The sequence below is a fragment of the Notamacropus eugenii genome, chromosome X (assembly GCF_028372415.1).
Source record: "Notamacropus eugenii isolate mMacEug1 chromosome X, mMacEug1.pri_v2, whole genome shotgun sequence".
Lineage (NCBI taxonomy): Eukaryota > Metazoa > Chordata > Mammalia > Diprotodontia > Macropodidae > Notamacropus > Notamacropus eugenii.
In genome coordinates, this window is record NC_092879.1 from 4,468,632 (window position 1) to 4,487,220 (window position 18,589).

The window sequence follows — 18,589 nt, forward strand, 5'->3', positions numbered from 1 at the left end:
ACATCCTCTCCAGCATTTATCATTTTCTTGTTCTGTCATGTTTGCCAATCTTATAGGTGTGATGTGGTACCTCAGAGTTGTTTTGATTTGCATCTCTCTAACCAATAGTGATTTAGAGCATTTTTTCATATGATTATAGATAGCTTTAATTTCTTCTTCTGAAAATTGCCTGTTCATATCCTTTGACCATTTATCAATTGGGGAATGAGTTGTATGATTATACATTTGGGTCAGTTCTCTATATATTCTAGAAATGAGGCCTTTATCCCCGAGCTTAGCTGTAAAAATTCTTTCCCAATTTACTACATCCCTCCGGATTTTGGTTGCATTGGGTTTGGTTGTGCAAAAACTTCTCAGTTTAATGTAATCAAAGTTATCCATTTTACATTTCATAATGCTTTCTATCTCTCGTTTACTAAAGAATTCTTCCCTTCTCCATAGATCTGATAAATACACTATTCCTTGCTTCTCCAGTTTATTCATGGTATCAATCTTTACACCTAAATCATGTACCCATTTGGACTTTATTCTTGTGTACGGTGTCAGGTATGGGTCTATGCCTAATTTCCGCCACACTGTTATCCAGTTTTCCCAGCAATTTTTGTCAAACAATGAGTTCTTATCCCAGAAGCTGGGGTCCTTGGGTTTATCAAACAGAAGGTTTCTACATTGCTTGCCTACTGCATCTTGAGTGCCAAGTCTATTCCACTTGTCTACCTCTCTGTTTCTTAGCCAATACCAAGTGGTTTTGATAATTACTGCTTTATAGTAGAGTTTGAGGTCTGGTAGCGCTAGGCCACCTTCCCAAGCATTTCTTTTCATTAGTCCCTTTGATATTCTGGACCTTTTGTTTTTCCAAATGAATTTTGATATTATTTTATCCAGCTCTAGAAAGTAATTGTCTGATAGTTTAATTGGTATGGCACTAAATAAGTATATTAATTTGGGTAGAATTGTCATTTTTATTATATTAGCACGGCCTACCCATGAGCAACTAATGTTTTTCCACTTACTTAAGTCTGACTTTATTTGTGCAAAAAGAGTCTTGTAATTGTGTTCATATAATCCCTGGGTTTGTTTTGGCAGGTAGACTCCTAAGTATTTTATACTGTCTACTCTAGCTTTAAATGGGATTTCTCTTTCTATCTCTTGCTGTTGGACTTTGTTGCTAATATATAGGAACGCAGAAGATTTGTGTGGGTTTATTTTGTAACCTGCAACTTTGCCAAAATTGTTTATTAATTCAAGTAATTTTTTACTTGAATCTCTGGGATTCTCTAGGTAAATCATCATATCGTCTGCAAAGAGTGATAACTTAGTTTCTTCTTTGGCTATTCTTATTCCTTGAATATCTTTATCTTGTCTAATTGCTACAGCTAACATTTCTAGTACCATATTGAATAATGGTGGTGATAATGGACAACCTTGTTTCACCCCTGATCTTATTGGGAATGCATCTAGCTTATCCCCATTGCATATAATGCTTGCTGAAGGTTTTAGATAGATACTGCTTATTATTTTATGGAAAGTTCCCTTTATTCCTACGTTCTCCAACGTTTTTAGTAGGAATGGATGTTGTATTTTGTCAAAAGCTTTTTCTGCATCTATTGAGATAATCATGTGGTTTTTGTTAGCTTTGTTGTTGATGTGATCGATAATGCTAATAGTTTTCCTAATATTGAACCAGCCCTGTAGTCCTGGTATGAATCCTACCTGATCATAATGTATTAATCTCGTGATAAGATGCTGTATTCGTTTTGCTAAAATCTTATTTAAAATTTTTGCATCTGTATTCCTTAGGGAAATTGGTCTATAATTTTCTTTCTCTGTTTTGTCTCTTCCTGGTTTGGGTATCAAAACCATATTTGTATCATAGAAAGAATTTGGGAGGACTCCTTCTTCCCCGATTTTCAAAAATAGTGTATGTAGTATTGGAATTAACTGTTCTTTAAATGTTTGATAGAATTCACTTGTGAATCCATCTGGCCCTGGAGATTTTTTCCTAGGGAGTTCATTGATGGCTTGTTCAATTTCTTTTTCTGAGATGGGGTTGTTTAAGTATTCAACTTCCTCTTCTGTTAATCTGGGCAATTTGTATTTTTTAAAGTATTCATCCATCTCATTTAGATTATCGAATTTGTGGGCATAAAGTTGGGCAAAGTAGTTTCTAATTATTGTTTTAATTTCCCCCTCATTGGAGGTGAGTTCACCCCTTTCATTTTTAATATTAGTAATTTGGTTTTCTTCTTGCTTTTTTTTAATCAGATTGACCAAAGGTTTATCAATTTTATTAGCTTTTTTCATAAAACCAACTATTGGTTTTATTTATTAATTCAATAGTTTTCTTTATTTCAATTTTATTAATCTCTCCTTTGGTTTTCATTATTTCTAATTTGGTATTTACTTGGGGATTTTCAATTTGTTCTTTTTCTAGCTTTTTCAATTGCAAGCCCAAGTCATTGATCTCCTCTTTCTCTATTTTATTTATGTAAACATTCAAAGATATAAAACTTCCCCTAATAACTGCTTTTGCAGTATCCCATAAGTTTTGGTATGTTGTCTCACTATTGTCATTCTCTTGAATGAAATTGTTGATTGTTTCTATGATTTCTTCTTTAACCCAACCCTTCTTTAGAATTAGATTATTTAGTTTCCAATTGATTTTTGGTTTCTCTTTCCACGGCCTTTTATTACATGTAATTTTTAATGCATTATGATCTAAAAAGGATGCATTGATTATCTCTACCTTTCTGCACTGGATTGTGAGATTTTTATGTCCTAGTACATGGTCAATTTTTCTAAATGTTCCATGTACGGCTGAGAAAAAGGTATATTCCTTTCTACTCCCATTTAATTTTCTCCAAAGATCTATCATATCTACCTTATCCAGCGTTTTATTTACCTCCTTAACCTCTTTCTTGTTTATTTTGAGGTTAGATTTATCGAGTTCAGAGAGGGGGAGGTTGAGGTCCCCCACTAGTATAGTTTTGCTATCAATTTCTTCCTTCAACTCCCCCAACCTCTCCTCTACGAATCTGGATGCTATACCGCTTGGAGCATACATGTTTAGTAATGATATTGCTTCATTGTCTATGGTGCCTTTTAGCAGGATATAGATTCCATCCTTATCCCTTTTGATTAGATCTATTTCTGCTTTCGCTTTGTCTGAGATTAGGATTGCTACTCCTGCCTTTCTTACATGAGCTGAAGCACAATATATTCTGCTCCATCCTTTGACCTTTATCCTATGTGTATCCCCCCGTTTCAAATGTGTTTCTTGTAAGCAGCATATTGTTGGATTATGGCTTTTAATCCATTCTGCTATCCGTCTCCGTTTTATGGGAGAGTTCATTCCATTCACATTCACAGTTATGATTACAATCTGTGTATTTCCCTCCAACCTCTTTCCCACCATTTGTGCTTTTAGCTCTCCCGTCTCCCTTCCCCTCCTCAATAGTATTCACTTTTCTCCCCCTCCTCCTGCAGCCTTCCCCTCCTTCTTTTAGCCCCCCTCCCTTTTACTCCCCTTTACTCTTATTGCTTCTTTCCTCCCTTTTAGCCACCCTCCCGTTTCTTCCCCCTTCCCCTCCTACTACCTATATAGTTAGGATTATCTACTTAAGATTATTGTTCCCTCCTTTGATCAAATCAGATGAGAGTACCTCTCAAACAATGCTCATCTCCCTCCCCTCCTTCCCTCTACTATAGTTTTGTACTTCTTCCTGTGATATAATTTGCCATTTTCTGCTTTCCCCTTTCCACACCTCCTATTACTTTCCCTTCTCATACTTAAATCATATTTTTGACATGACATCATTTACTTTATGCCCGTTCCCTCTACATATATCCCTTTTATCATAATAGCTGCACAGTTCTCAAGATTAACAGGTATCTAGAATATATAGAGAACTGATCCAAATGTATAATCATACAAGTCATTCCCCAATTGATAAATGGTCAAAGGATATGAACAGGCAATTTTCAGAGGAAGAAATTAAAGCTATCTATAATCATATGAAAAAATGCTCTAAATCACTATTGGTTAGAGAGATGCAAATCAAAACAACTCTGAGGTACCACATCACACCTATAAGATTGGCAAACATGACAGAACAAGAAAATGATAAATGCTGGAGAGGATGTGGGAAAGTTGGAACACTAATTCATTGTTGGTGGAGCTGCGAGCGCATCCAACCATTCTGGAGAGCAATTTGGAACTATGCCCAAAGGGCTACAAAAATGTGCATACCCTTTGACCCAGCAATATCGCTACTAGGACTGTATCCCCAAGAGATCATAAAAATGGGAAAGGGTCCCACATGTACAAAAATATTTATAGCAGCACTCTATGTAGTTGCCAAAAACTGGAAGTCAAGGGGATGTGCATCAGTTGGGGAATGGCTGAATAAATTATGGTATATGAATGTAATGGAGTACTATTGTGCCATAAGAAATGATGAACAAGAAGACTTCAGAGAGGCCTGGAAGGACTTATATGACCTGATGCTGAGTGAAAGGAGCAGAACCAGGAGAACTTTATGCACAGCAACAACCACAGTGTGTGAGAGTTTTTTCTGGTGGACTTAGATTTTTGTAATAACACAAGAACTTCTTACCAAAAAAAAAAAAAAAATCCCAGTGGAGGATCTCAAGGCAATAATGCCTGCCACACTCAGAGAGAGAAATATGGAAGTCACTCACATATTGTAGCAAATCATGTTTGTGTATGTGTATGTGTATGTGTATGATGTTCTGATTTGTTATACGATTTCTTTCATTTATCTTAGTCTGACTATATAGCATGACTATAATGAAAATATACTCAATAGGAAAGTATATGTAGAATCTATACAGAATTGTATGCAGTCGTGGGGAGGGAGGGGGGTAGTGGGGAGTAGGTGGGGAGGGATAAAATCGCAATTGTATGGCAGTGATTGTTAAACATTACAAAAAAAAGAAAAAAAATGATTAACAGGTATCATCTTCCCTTATAGGGAGGTAAACAGTTTGCCCTAATTGAGTAGCAAGTTTTTGTTTTTGTTTTTTCCCCCTCTGTTTACCTTTTTATGATTCTCTGGAGACCTGCATTTGAAGATCAAATTGTCTATTGAGTTCTGGTGTTTTGGTCAGGAAGCTCTGGAATTCCCTTATTTCGTTGAATGACTTTCTCCTTGCCTGAAATGTTATGCTGAACTTTGCTGGGTAGCTGATCCTTGGTTGAAGTCCCAACTCCTTTGCCTTACAGAATATTGGGTTCCAGTTCTTTCGATCTTTTAATGTAGAAGCTGCAAGGTCGTGTGTGATCCTGACTGTGTGTCCTTGATATTTGAATTGTTTCTTTCTGGCTGCTTGTAGTATTTTCTCCTCCACTTGATAGCTCTGGAATTTGGCAAAGATATTTCTTGGGGTTTTGAGTTTGGGATCCCTTTCGGCAGGGGAACGGTGGATTCTTTTGATGACTATTTTGCCCTCTGAGTGTAGTACTTCTGGGCAGTTTTCCTTGATGATTTCCTGGAAGATGTTGTCCAGACTCTTTTCTTGATCATGGGTTTCTGGCAGGCCAATAATTCTTAAATTTTCTCTCCTGGATCTATTTTCCAGGTCAGTTGTTGTTCCAATTAAATATTTTACATTTTCTTCTATCTTTTCGTTCTTTAGATTTTGTTTGACTGATTCTTGCTGCCTCATTGAGTCATTAGTTTCTACTTGCCCAATTCTAATCTTCATCGTATTGTTTTCTTCCGTTAGCTTTTGCATTTCCTTTTTCATCTAACCAATTTTTCCCTTTAAGGAGCTATTTTCTCCATTTAATTTTTGTATTTCTTTTTCCATTAGACCAATTTTCCCAGTTAGGTTTTGGGTTTCCTTTTCCATCTGTTCAATTTTCCCAATTAGGTTTTGGGTTTCCTTTTCCATTTGATTAACTCTTCCTTTTAGGGAGTTATTCTCTTCAGTTAATTTTTGAACTTCCTCTTCTATTTCTTCAATTTTCCTTTTCAGAGTGATGTTCTCATCAGTGAATTCTTTTTTTATAATTTTAAAATCATTGGCCAGTTTTTCTTTTATATCCTTCTTCAGACGTTCCAGGTAATCTAGTTGTGCTTGCGAGAAATTCATAGTCCCATCTGAGGTTTCAGATGAAAGTACAGTCTCAGCTCTGACCTCTTTGGTGTTTGTGTTTTGGTCCTTATCCCCATAGAAAGATTCTATGGTTTTTTCACTTTTCGTCTGCTTTTTCCGATTCATGATGTTGGGTGAGTGTTGTAGCTTTTGGTTCTTTCAGTCAGAAGATACAGATCTTTTAAGTTGGGGTGCTGTGTGTCTAGGCTGAAAGCAGGCTTTTTGTTGTTGTTGTTGTTGTTGTTTCCCAGATCAACCCTGGGGTTAGCTTGTTGGGTGTGTGGGAGGGGTAGTCTGGTCTCAGGAGATCTCCTCAGCTGACTTGAGGCAAAGGCAAGGTCAGGGGATGGTGATCCCAACTTCCCTATTGTCTTCCCTTTTCCCCTGGAGGGCTGGGGTATGCCTAGAAGTTAATGCGTGTTCCCGCCCCTCCTGGGGCTTGTCTCCCGGCTGTGAGGCTTGCCTGGGTCTCAGTGCGAATTTTCTCTGCCCTGGGTCGTCTGTCCCTCCAGATCGCCTCCGCCACAGTAGGAAGAATTCCCCCTTGCCACTTTTCCAGCCTCCGGTGTTGTGAGACCATCCGCTCCCTTCTACTCTTCCCGCTGATCCAGGATTAATCTGGGGAAGAATCTTATGGTTCCCTCACGGTCATCAGGGGGGAGGAGAGAGCACTTACTGATCACTCCGCCATCCCAACTCCTGGAAGTTCAAGTGGCTGACCCACCGAAGTCCAGTCTTCAGGCTGAAGGTTTTAAGGGCTGCTGCGCTGATATCTGGCACTCAGCGGCTCTCATCGGCTCGGCCTGGCTTATCTCCTGCTCCGCTTGTCTCGCCCGCCACTCTCGGGCCCCTCAGGTCCCCTCTGCCTTGTCGAGCCGAACGCTCTGCGCTGTGCGCCGGGGTCTTACCCCCTCGGAACATATCCCTCCCGTGGACCCTCCAGTCTAACCTGGGCTCCGAATCCGTCAAAGTCCGTCACCCACTGGATTCTATACCTCCAAAGTCTGGTCAGACTCTCCCCCCAGAGATATCCAGAGGAGTTTTTCCAGGAGCTTGGGTGAGTCGTTGCTTTCACTTCGCCATCTTCCTGATGAAGTTTAAATATCACCTTCCTACCAGTTGCTACAAGTTAAGCTGCTGCATCCTATTCTGCACACTCAAGGTTATTTGTAATGTTTTGCTTTTGTTATGTGTATAGGAATGATACGCATTCATATTTTACATTGAATACATTTTGTTTTTCAATTCCCCATCCCCTTTTGGAATTATGTCACAGATTTGGGAACTATGTGCTAATTTCCTGGTTACAATTTGATGACTGAGTTTCAAGGGGATGGGGATTTAATGAGCTAGTAAACACTTTAAAAAATTACCCCCACCCTGACCAGACCCAATCCCTATAGAAAAGAACCTAGTCTTCGTTACACGACTACTTACTGAGCTGTGAGAGGTAATTGCCACAGTATTTGTGAGCCCAACCTGAGGATGCCTAAATAGAAACGCTAAACAGTCAGACAGACAGATACAGAGATATATAATTAGAAGACAGGTGCATAAAGAGCTAAATTAAAAAAAATATAAGAATGGTATGCAAATGAGCATCACTGATGAAAATATTGAACTTTCAAAAGTAATGCTCTACAGCAGATTGCATTTTTACTGTCACACCATTGATGCAGGAATGCTGAGAACGTAAGATGCTGTTTTTGTTCAGTCATTCAGTGTTGTCTGACTATACGTGACTCCATAGACTTTCTGCATGGAATTTTCTTCAGTGGTTTGACCAATTCCTTCTCCAGATAATACAAGATCCTCCTTCACTTATGTTGTTTATTTTCTGTGAAGGAAAGCATCCGACATGATAGAAACACAACTCTCTTTTTATTAGATTGTTTCCCATGTATCTATCAAAACTATTAAAGATTCCTAGAATCGTATAACAATAGAGACACCTTTCGTATCCCAGTGACCATAAGTGTCAGGTGGGGTAAAAAGGGGGAGAAATATGGCCACCAAATATAGTCACCACAGTGATTCAGGAAATTTATCCTAAAGTGTAATTTGAAGAGAGTATTCATGGGAAGTGAAAGGACAGAAATAAGGTCCCCAGAAAACTCAGAAGCATGCCTATGGTGAACTAATGGGAGGCCAAGGATCAAAGTCACCTAGGGTTTTCAGAAAATATTATTTATATATTTTTAACATAACTTTCTTTAAAGTGAAAAATATTTTTTTTTGAGTTCCAAATTTTTTTTCCCTCCTTCCCCCACCGTCTCTCACCCACTGAGAAGGCAAACAATATAACAACTGTACATGCCATATCACACAAAACATTTCCATATTAATCATACTGCAAAAAAAAATGAAAAAAGTGAGAAATTTATACTTCAGTTTGCACTACAGTTCATCAGTTCTCTCTCTGGAGGTGGTTAGCAATTTTCATCATGAGGCCTTTGGAAATGTCTTGGATCATTACATTAATCATCATTACAAAACTGCTGTTACTGTGTACAATGATCTCCCAGTTCTGACTTCAAGTTGCATTAATGTAAACCTTGTCATATTTCTATTTATTTCTGAAACCACTCCCTCATCATTTCTTGAGCATCCCCCCAATTTCCAATTCTCTGTCACCAGAAAAAGAGCTGATATAAATAGTTTTTTTACATGTATGTCCTTTTTTCGACTCTTTTCCTTCTCTCTGGGATACAGATCTAGTAGTGATATTGTTTGATCAAAGGATATACACAATTCTGTGAACCTTTTGGCATACTTGCAAATTGTTTTCCAGAATGATTGGATCAGTTTATTTCTCCACCAACAATTCATTAGTGTGCCTATTTTTCCCTCATCCCTTCCAGGATTTGTCATTTTTAAATAGTTTACATTGCTGCATGACTTAGTAAGCTTATTAGTAATGAAATTTAAAATCCTTGATATGTTTTTACATCACAGATTCTGTTTCAGACCAGTAAGCAAAATTCAAATATTAAGTACGCAGCAATAGAATAAGACAATTTAAAACTGAAATGGCTTTTATGGATAAAGTGTATCTCCAAATAAAAAAAAAATTGTATTTATAACACTGGCTATTCTATCTAAGGGATAACAAAACTGTTTTTGAGAATCATTTGGTCAGTAAAACGGCAGCAAATTATTTGCCCTTAAGAAGCAGGTGGTTTGCTGTTTTCACCTACAGCTTAATTTACACATCCAGTCATGGAGTGTACACAGATGATGAAATTATGCACTTGTCGCTAAAATATTAATTGCATCAATTACTGAGAAGAAGGAGGGAGAGAAAAGCATATATATTTCTGGTATTTCTGGTCACTTTCTAAACACTTAAAATTGGAAATATCAATTTTGTAGTCTCCTCAAAACCAGAAGGCTATAATTTGACTAAGGTGAGCTTTTCTTTCAATATCTATATCATTTTAGGTGGAATTCTGTAGTGGAAAATATTAAACGATTACAGCATATGTTTCACTTTTTATTTACACAATTTTCTATAAGACAACACAATTAATAGAAAGGTAGGTGGAAACTAATTGAGGATGCTAGCGATAATCACTTTCAAAAGATACACCAGGACTTCAAGCAAGGCAAAATATGAAAGTTATAAAAATCAGTATAATAGCCAACTTTATTAATTGCATTCTAAAAACATACAGCACAAACGAAAATTTGCAAACTTCTTCTTTTATAAGCAAACCAAAAAGAATTTTTTTATTGTTCAAAAAAAAACCCTTAGAATTAAAGTTCAGATGAATGGAAGACAGAAATAAACCAAAAAGAAAATTATGAGTATCAAAGGAATAGACTAACTAACTATAAATTATTTTTTAGCTTTTGCTCAACACATATCATTGAGTTTCTTTTTTTTTTTGGACAAAGAAATTTTCATTTTTACATCTGAGTAAGTGTTGACTCCTCAGATGGCCTTTGGCATCTGTAGAAAGAAAAAAATATCTTATACAACTGACACAGAGCAATACAAATGGGAAACATTTGCAGATCAGTGAAGGAAACCGAGAAAGCCATGGCAAAATATAACAATCTTGTCTATATAATACAATATACAGTTATCTAAATACTTTGGTATTTATATATTGCTTCAAGGTTTTTTCAAAATGCTTTATACATTATCTTACTAAGTCATCTTGTCACTTGACACACACCAAAGCCCCATCTCTTGCTTTACCTTTTCCAACTTCTTCATCAGCATGATGCATTGTGCCTTTCTCAGAAACAGAGATGCCATCCAAAAATTTTCTGCTATTCTTTTTTTGACTGGGGGGCCTTTTGAATCAGTTTAGCTCAGTTTGAAACAATTTCAGTATCATTTCCTTCAAGAATTAACTCATCTTTTGGGGCTTGAGCAAAAGCACAAGCAACACCTGGTCTCATGTGCACTTTTAGGATATATTTTTCACCAAAGAAGGTTCCGATTTCAACAACTGAGCCATTCTCTTGAATAACAACATTGATGGGGATGTGAGCACACACAGGCCTCATCTCATAAGGAAAACTGAGAGTAATGACTTTGATCATGTTTTGTACGTGACTGCAGATTGTGCTCACGGTTACAAGTTCTTTTCAATTTCCCCACCACTTGTCCACCAGGAAGCTTTATCTAATTTTACACAGAGGAAAATAAAGCTAAAACTAAAAAAAAAAAAAAAACCTTTATGAGACCAGTATTGTCCAATGGTTAGAGACCAACATTTAATTTGTATTTTTTTAAGTAATAAAAATGTTTTCCTCAGAAATGTCTAGGTCTTCACTAAAATTCAATCACTGTACTTCAACCTGAGCATAGGGTTAAATGTTGCAGTCTTCAAATATTGACACTCTATTCATTTGTCAATCTGCCACAAAAGCAAGAACTCAATGTTACTTTAAACCGTGAGCAGGGCAGCAGAGCCAAGATGGCGGAGTAGAAAAACACACAGATGCAGGCTCTCCCCACACAGCCCATAAAACACCTGTAGAGAGGATCTCTCGACAAATGTTGGAGCACCAGAAGTGAAGAACAATAGAATGGAGGAGATTTCCAGCCCAAGGTGAGCTGAAAGGCCCAAGGAAAATGTCTGTTGCACCAGACGTGGAGCAAAACCCATCCCAGCCTTGGCCGTGGGGTGCATGGCTTGAGAACAGCCCTCGGGGGCGGAATCTCCAGTCGTGGAATCCCCAGTCCCGGTAGCAGCAGGTTTGCAGATCTTTCAACCCACAGGCGCAAAAGGTTAGTGACAGTTTTTTTCAGCTGGCCAGAAAGGGAGAAGGGCCTTCCCATAGCTCTGGCCTTAGGCAGCAGCCCACAGAAGACACATTGGGAAGGTGGCAGCAGTTGCCACAGCAGCCTGCATCCATTGTTGGATTGTAAAACTTCTGGGAGCACTGAGGAGCTGATTATTACCTCTGCCCGTATAGAGGCCCTGAGGGAGGTGATCTGTATCTCACACTGAATGGTGGTGGAACTGGAGGCCAGGTGGCTGTGGAGAGGAAACTGCAAATAATCCGGGCACAAAAATCTCTGCCTATTCCCAGACCAGTGTACACGCTTGATTGTGCCACCTTGGAGGAACAGAGATCTTACAGATTCCCAGAGTATACCCTACTCTTGACAAAGGACCCAAAAGTCAAGTAACTGGTTGAGAAAATGCCCAAAAAAGGGAAAAAATAAGACTACAGAACCTTACTTTCTTTGTGAGCAGATATCTTCTCCCATTCTTTCGGAATGAGCAAGAACAACGCTTACCATCAGGGAAAGCCATGAAAGTCAAGGCTTCTGTATCCCAAACATCCAAAATAAATATTCAGTGGTCTCAGGCCATGGAAGAGCTCAAAAAGTATTTTGAAAATCAAGTAAGAGAGGTGGAGGAAAAATTGGCAAGAGAAATGAGAGAGATGTAAGAAAAGCATGAAAACCTTTCTAAAGGAGACCCAAAAATGCCGAAGAAAATAACACCTTGAAAAATAGGCTAACTCAGTTGGAAAAAGAGGTTCAAAAAGTCAATGAAGAGAAGAATGCTTTAAAAAGCAGACTTAGTCAAATGGAAAAGGAGGTTCAGAAGCTCACTGAAGAAAAGAGTTCTTTAAAAGTTAGAATGGAACAGATGGAGGCTAATGACGTTATGAGAAACCAAGAAATCACAAAAATAAACCAAAGGAATGAAAAAATGGAAGATAATGTGAAATATTTCATTGGAAAAACAACTGACCTGGAAAATAGATCCAGGAGAGACAATTTAAAAACTATAGGACTACCTGAAAGCCATGATAAAAAAAAGCCTCGACATCATCTTTCATGAAATTATCAAGGAAAACTGCCCTGATATTTTAGAACCAGGGGACAAAATAAATATTGAAGGAATCCACTGATCACCTCCTGAAGGAGATCCAAAAAGAGAAATTTCTAGGAACATTGTGGCCAAATTCCAGAGTTCCCAGGTCAAGGAGAAAATATTTCAAGCAGCTAGAAAGAAACAATTCAAGTATTGTGGAAATACAATCAGGATAACACAAGATCTAGCAGCTTCTACATTAAGGGACTGAAGGGCATTGAATATGTTATTCCAGAAGTCGAAGGAACTAGGACTAAAACCAATAATTACCTACCCAGCAAAACTGAGTATAATACTTCAGGTGAAAAAATGGTCTTCCAATAAAATACAGGACTTTCAAGCATTCTTGATGAAAAGACCAGAGCTGAAAAGAAAATTTGACTTTCAAACACAAGAATGAAGAGAAGCATAAAAAGGTAAACAGCAAAGAGAAATCATAAGGGACTTACTAAAGTTGAACTATTTACATTCCTACATGGAAAGACAATATTTGTAACTCCTGAAACTTTTTTCAGTATCTGGGTAGTTGGTGGGATTACACACACACACACACACACACACACACACACACACACACACACACAAATACATAGAGACAGAGACAGAGACAGAGAGCACAGGGTGAATTGAATAGGATAGGATCATGTCTTAAAAATGAAATTAAGGGGTGAGAGAGAAATATATTGGGAGGAGAAAGGGAGAAATGGAATGGGGCAAATTATCTCTCATAAAAGAGGCAAGTAAAAGACTTTTCAGTGGAGGGAAAAAGAGGGGAGGTGAGAGAAAAAATATGAAGCTTACCCTCATTACATTTCCACTAAAGGAAAGAATGAAAAGCACACTCATTTTCATATGAGAACCTATCTTACAATACAGCAAAAGTGAGAAGGGGATATGTAGGGTGGGAGGGGTGATGCAAGGGAGGGCAGTGCGAATAGGGAGCAGTTGGAAGTCAACACACGTGGGGAGGGATAGGATCAAAAGTGAGAATAGAAGAAATGGGGGGCAGGACAGGATGGAGAGAAATATAGTTAGTCTTACACAACACGACCATTATGGAAGTCTTTTGCAAAACTACACAGACATGGTCTATATTGAATTGCTTGCCTTCCCAAAGGGAATGGTTGGGGAGGGAGGGAGGAAGAGAAGTTGGAACTCAACCTTTTAGGAACAACTGTTGAGCATTGTTATTGCAACTTGGAAATAAGAAATACAGGTAATGAGGTATAGAAAGTTATCTTTTCCTACAGGCCAAAAGAGAAGATGGGGATAAGGGAAGGGAGGAATGTTAGACGGGAGGGCAGATTGGTGATGGAGGTAATTAGAATGCTCGGGGTTTTGCAGTGGGGGGAGGGGAGAAATGGGGAGAAAATTTGAAACCCAAAATTTTGTGGAAATGAATGTTGAAAACTCAAATAAATAAATTTTAATAAAAAAAAAAACTGTGAGCATACTGGTATGATTTTAAGACTTTAACTTTGACAGTTGCGGACATTTTTAAAGGTTCCTTTCTATGCCAACTTCTCAGATAACTGTTATTACTATCTACTATAGTTCTAAAACTTTTTAATGCCATATTTACATCCATAACTCAAAAGAAATGAGTAAGAGTTTACATTTCTAGTAATATTTCTAACATAATGAATTATCAAAACAACGTTAGTTTCTTTTCTTCATATGCATTACATATCAGACATTGGGTAACGTGACTTATAATCACCAAACTAACAAGTTTCCTGATTTGGAATAATGATAATAATGAATTCCACTTAAAATGTGACCAGAATTAATCCAATTACATCTGGACCTATTTTCCAAATGTTACCATTTAGAACCTCAATTTATAATTTCAATTACTTAGTATTATAGTTTACTCAAAGGCTATTTATTTCCAGCACCTCATATTATGGGCTTTATTATTTCCAGCTAATCTACTGCAAAAGATTTTAAGTGACAGTAATTTATTCTAATTATTATACTTAAGAACACCTTGTTTATCAAATTTCTCCTAACCCTCTATTGGCTTTGAAATCAAACCACCAAATTTCCAGTCTCAGTCTTTCTACTTAAAATCAAACTTGGTGACACTTTCTCAACATGTTTAAACGATCTGAAACCTGGGCATGGGCACCGGGATCAACTGTCCAGGAACAGGAGGGGCTTGGAGCAGTTGCCCACCTGCTGTGTACAGGATACGTCCTCTATTTGTCCCCAAAACTCCTTATACACCTTTCATATTTTCCCTCCAGACTTTTTTTCTCTTTTCAGAAGCTTTCAAACTCATTACTCAGACGACCCAGCTTTCTTTTACATTTCAACCATAGTCCAGACTGCTCATGCTGTTATTAAACCTTCTCAGTCTATAGAGTTCATTTCAACCCAAGGGATTTTCTTCTTTAATTTACCTATCACAATTATAACCCTTTGCATGATTAGCTGCAATTCTGTTATGGTCTCCTAGACCAAAGAGCTCCAAACCACTCACATTCTCCCTTCAAAGATCGAATATGCACTGCGTACTGCTAGCTGCAAAAGAAGTTTGTGGGACAAATACCTTTTTAAAAAATCCATTAAATTGTTTTTAGTAACCACAAAAACTTTTACAGAAGCTTATTGAATCCCCGGAATGGAGTTCTAGGTTCTCCCATCTCTGTTAACAAATGGTCTACTGTAGGAAACAACTCATACCAATTTGTAAATTAATCGCTTGTAGTCTCATCTCTTTTCTGATTATGTTTCATTTTTCAGAATCTGGAGAGAGTAAATAGAGAGGTATTTTTGTCTGTCAGAATATTTACCAACATTACTTATACAAATAGCCTTTAAAATGATAGTATCCGGTTTAAACATAAATTGCTGAAATTTTAAGGTGATTGCTTTAAAGGCCATTATGGAAAAAAAAAAACAAAAAACCTTGATCAAAGTGTGTCTTAGAAAGACAAAAACTCACATCAGGGCTGCTATTTTGCTCTGGGACTGGTGCTGAGGCTGGGGATGGCGCTGAGTCTGCCTCAGTCTTGGCTGCCGCGATCATCCTCCATGACCAGTTTGGTGGTGATGGACTCGGCCATAGGTCATCTCAACGTAGTGCAGGGCTAGGAGACTGGGGCCATTGCCTGGGCCAACCTCACCAACACCATCAGGGAGAACGGGTGGATTTGGCTTCTTGCATTTGGCTACCAGTGAGAAATTCAGTGATGCCCTGAAGGCCTGTGCAGCCAGGTTAGGGGAGGTACCTGTGTCTGTTGAGCTCATCTACATGGAGTGGATAAACACGGTGATAGATTACTGTAGCCCCTTCAAGTGTGACACTGAGAAACTGAAGAAGTCCATTGAGCTGAACCTGATTTGGATGCAGAAGCAGATTGCATCTGGCAAGGATGTCGAGTACTGGCACCAGGTGGAGCTTGTTTTCCTGCATCTGAAGGGATTGGAGGACAGCTATCAAGGACGCATAGCTTTCCCATCTAAGAATTTCACTATCACTCCCTTTGACTTCCTCTTGTTCCAGCTGTCAGTCCATTTGGAGGACCTGGAGCCGGCCCTGAACAAAAGGGATCAGAGGTGGGTCATGGGCTTGGGATCCTGCTCAGCCCTCATCAAGCTGCTGCCCAACAACAGTGAGCGTCTGGTGTCCCACAGTACTTGGAATTCCTACCAGCACATGCTTCACATCATCAAGAAATACGACTTCCCATTCACAGAATGTAGCAGATCACGTTTGTGTATGTGTATGTGTTTGTGTATCATGTTTTGATTTGTTATATGATTTCTTTCATTTATTTTAGTCTGACTACATAGCATGACTATAGTGAAAATATACTCAGTAGGAAAGTATATGTAGAACCTATACAGAACTGTATGCAGTCGTGGGGAGGGAGGGGGGTAGTGAGGGGTAGGTGTGGGGGGGATAAAATCTCAATTGTATGGCAGTGATTGTTAAACATTAAAAAATAATAAAAAAAGACAAAAAACAAAAAACTAGGTATTCTAACAGGTGGAGGTAGAATCTATTCTTAATTTCTCCAAAATCTGCCTCTCAAATAAAATCACTATCACTGGAGAACTGTTGAGATGATACACTAACAGAAAGTCAACTAACTTTATGTTTCCCTATATATTTAACTTCTCTGATTTCAGTTTCCTCATTTGTTGACCAAGGGGACTGAACTAGATGTCTATAAGGTCCCTTTCAGCTCTATCATCCCATGATTTACTCCTGAAGAAAAATTCCAAGCTAATTCATTGCCTATTGTTTGTTTTCCACACATTAAAGGATATCTATCAGCTGTCTTCAAAAAAAAAAAAAAAAAAGAAATACGACTTCCGTTTCCGGACACTGCCCAAAGGTGTGTCACCCCTGAACCCTGAGAACAAGCAATTTTTCTCCTCCTACCCTGTCACCATCTTCTCCTGTGATGTCTTCTATATCTTGCAGTGAGTTGGTGAATATAGACACGACCACTGGCAACAGCAACGCGGAGCTGTGGAAGTAAGTTAAGCCTCAGAACAGCGTTCTTGAGTGGCTACGTAATATTTTGGCCAACTGACTGGCCCAGGATGGCTCCAACGTGGTTTGCCATCTTTAAGAAATTCAACAACGGCACTTACAATAACCAGTTGATGATTGTAGATTACAGTGGTTTCATTTCTGGAAACTTCAAGCACATGAATGGCTTGCTCACTATTCTTGAGGAGATTTCGAGTCTGTTGGTGGTGTTTGACAAGACTCAGGAGCTGTATGAGAAGGGCTATTGGGCCAGTTAGAACTTACTGCATTTTGATTCGGTGTTCAATGCCAGTAGAATGTCTGACCTGGGGAAGCAGTTTGGGGACTTGTTCTCATGCAAGAATAGACCCCGAGCCTGGGTCTTTGAACAGAATTAGTCACTGGTGCACGATATGGACTCCATGATCAGGCTGATGATGTTCAACAACTTTCCCAATGATCGACGGTTCCAGTGTAAGGACTGCAAACCTACATAGAATAGGGAGAATGCCATCTCGACCCACGCAGACCTCAACCTAGCTAATGGGACATACTTCTTTTCTGCTCTGTCTCAGAGATATCATGGGGGCATCCATATGAAGGTTACTTCATATGAGTTGTTAAGAAACTTCCACTTAATTGCATTCAGTAACCCGTTCCAGTGGAGCTCCTCACCCTTTGACAAGCTGTTACACATGAGCCATCCAGACCTCTGGAAGTTTTCTCCATCAAGGTCTCCTGGGAGTGAAGCCCTCTCCCTACCACCCTAGTACCCTTGACCACAGTGACCTTAGAACTTGGCTCTTCCTCTCTTCCTCATATCCCCTGACTGCCTGTTTGTCCGGCTGACCCTGGAACCCCAAGGAAAATGCCTTCTAGGCCCAGAGGGCTGAGTTCCCTCCACTCTCTGCTGCTTCATTGGCTCTTGAGCCACGTGCCTTGTGCAAAGGGCCCCGAGGGCCTTAGGGGACCACCAGTGTCCCAGCCTCATTCTTCCCATTCCCTCCTGAGTCCCCGAATGCAGCCTCTAAGTATCCTGTTCCCAAGTCAAGGTGGCCTTCCTGGAGAAGGAAGAAAGGGGAGGAGGTTTCTGGGATGAAACCCTCAAGGATATACTGGACTCTGAGTAGCTTGCTTCCTGCCTCCCCAGACCTGTCTCACTGAGGAAGCAGACTTCTACCTTCCTCTGTCCCTTTCTGGGCACCTCACACTTACCTCTTTGTTTACTGAGACTGAACACCATCCCCCCAGACATGGTGGTGGAGGAGCTAGAGATGACCCTCTGGTTCATTCCTCCCACGTTCACGGTGTCTGTCTCCTTCACTGAACTGCCCTGCAGGAACAAATTTGGAAAAGACAAATGACCACAAAACTACGTCAGACCTTCCCCTGAAACCCTGGACTTGGAGATTTGGGAACGTTGGATTTCTCTGGGCTCCCTGTCCCTTTCCCCTTCTTCCCAGTGATGGCTGCCTAGGCTTGTGGACTATTCTTCTAGCGCCTGACCTTGTTATATGTGGGGACTCTGGAAGGGAGCTGGCCTTCTTGGGTCTGGGGTGGGGCTCCTGGTCCTGTGGTCCTTTGCTGACATCTGCCTTACCCTGCCCTCAGCGTTGCCCCTGCCTCACCCTAG

The 18,589-nt window shown here is 39.3% G+C and overlaps 1 pseudogene; it reads left to right on the forward strand.

The window, feature by feature from the left end:
- The first annotated feature begins 14,974 nt into the window (after window positions 1-14,974).
- LOC140515831 (putative phospholipase B-like 2 pseudogene) lies at window positions 14,975-17,704 on the forward strand (annotated as a pseudogene).
- Window positions 17,705-18,589: the final 885 nt, after the last annotated feature.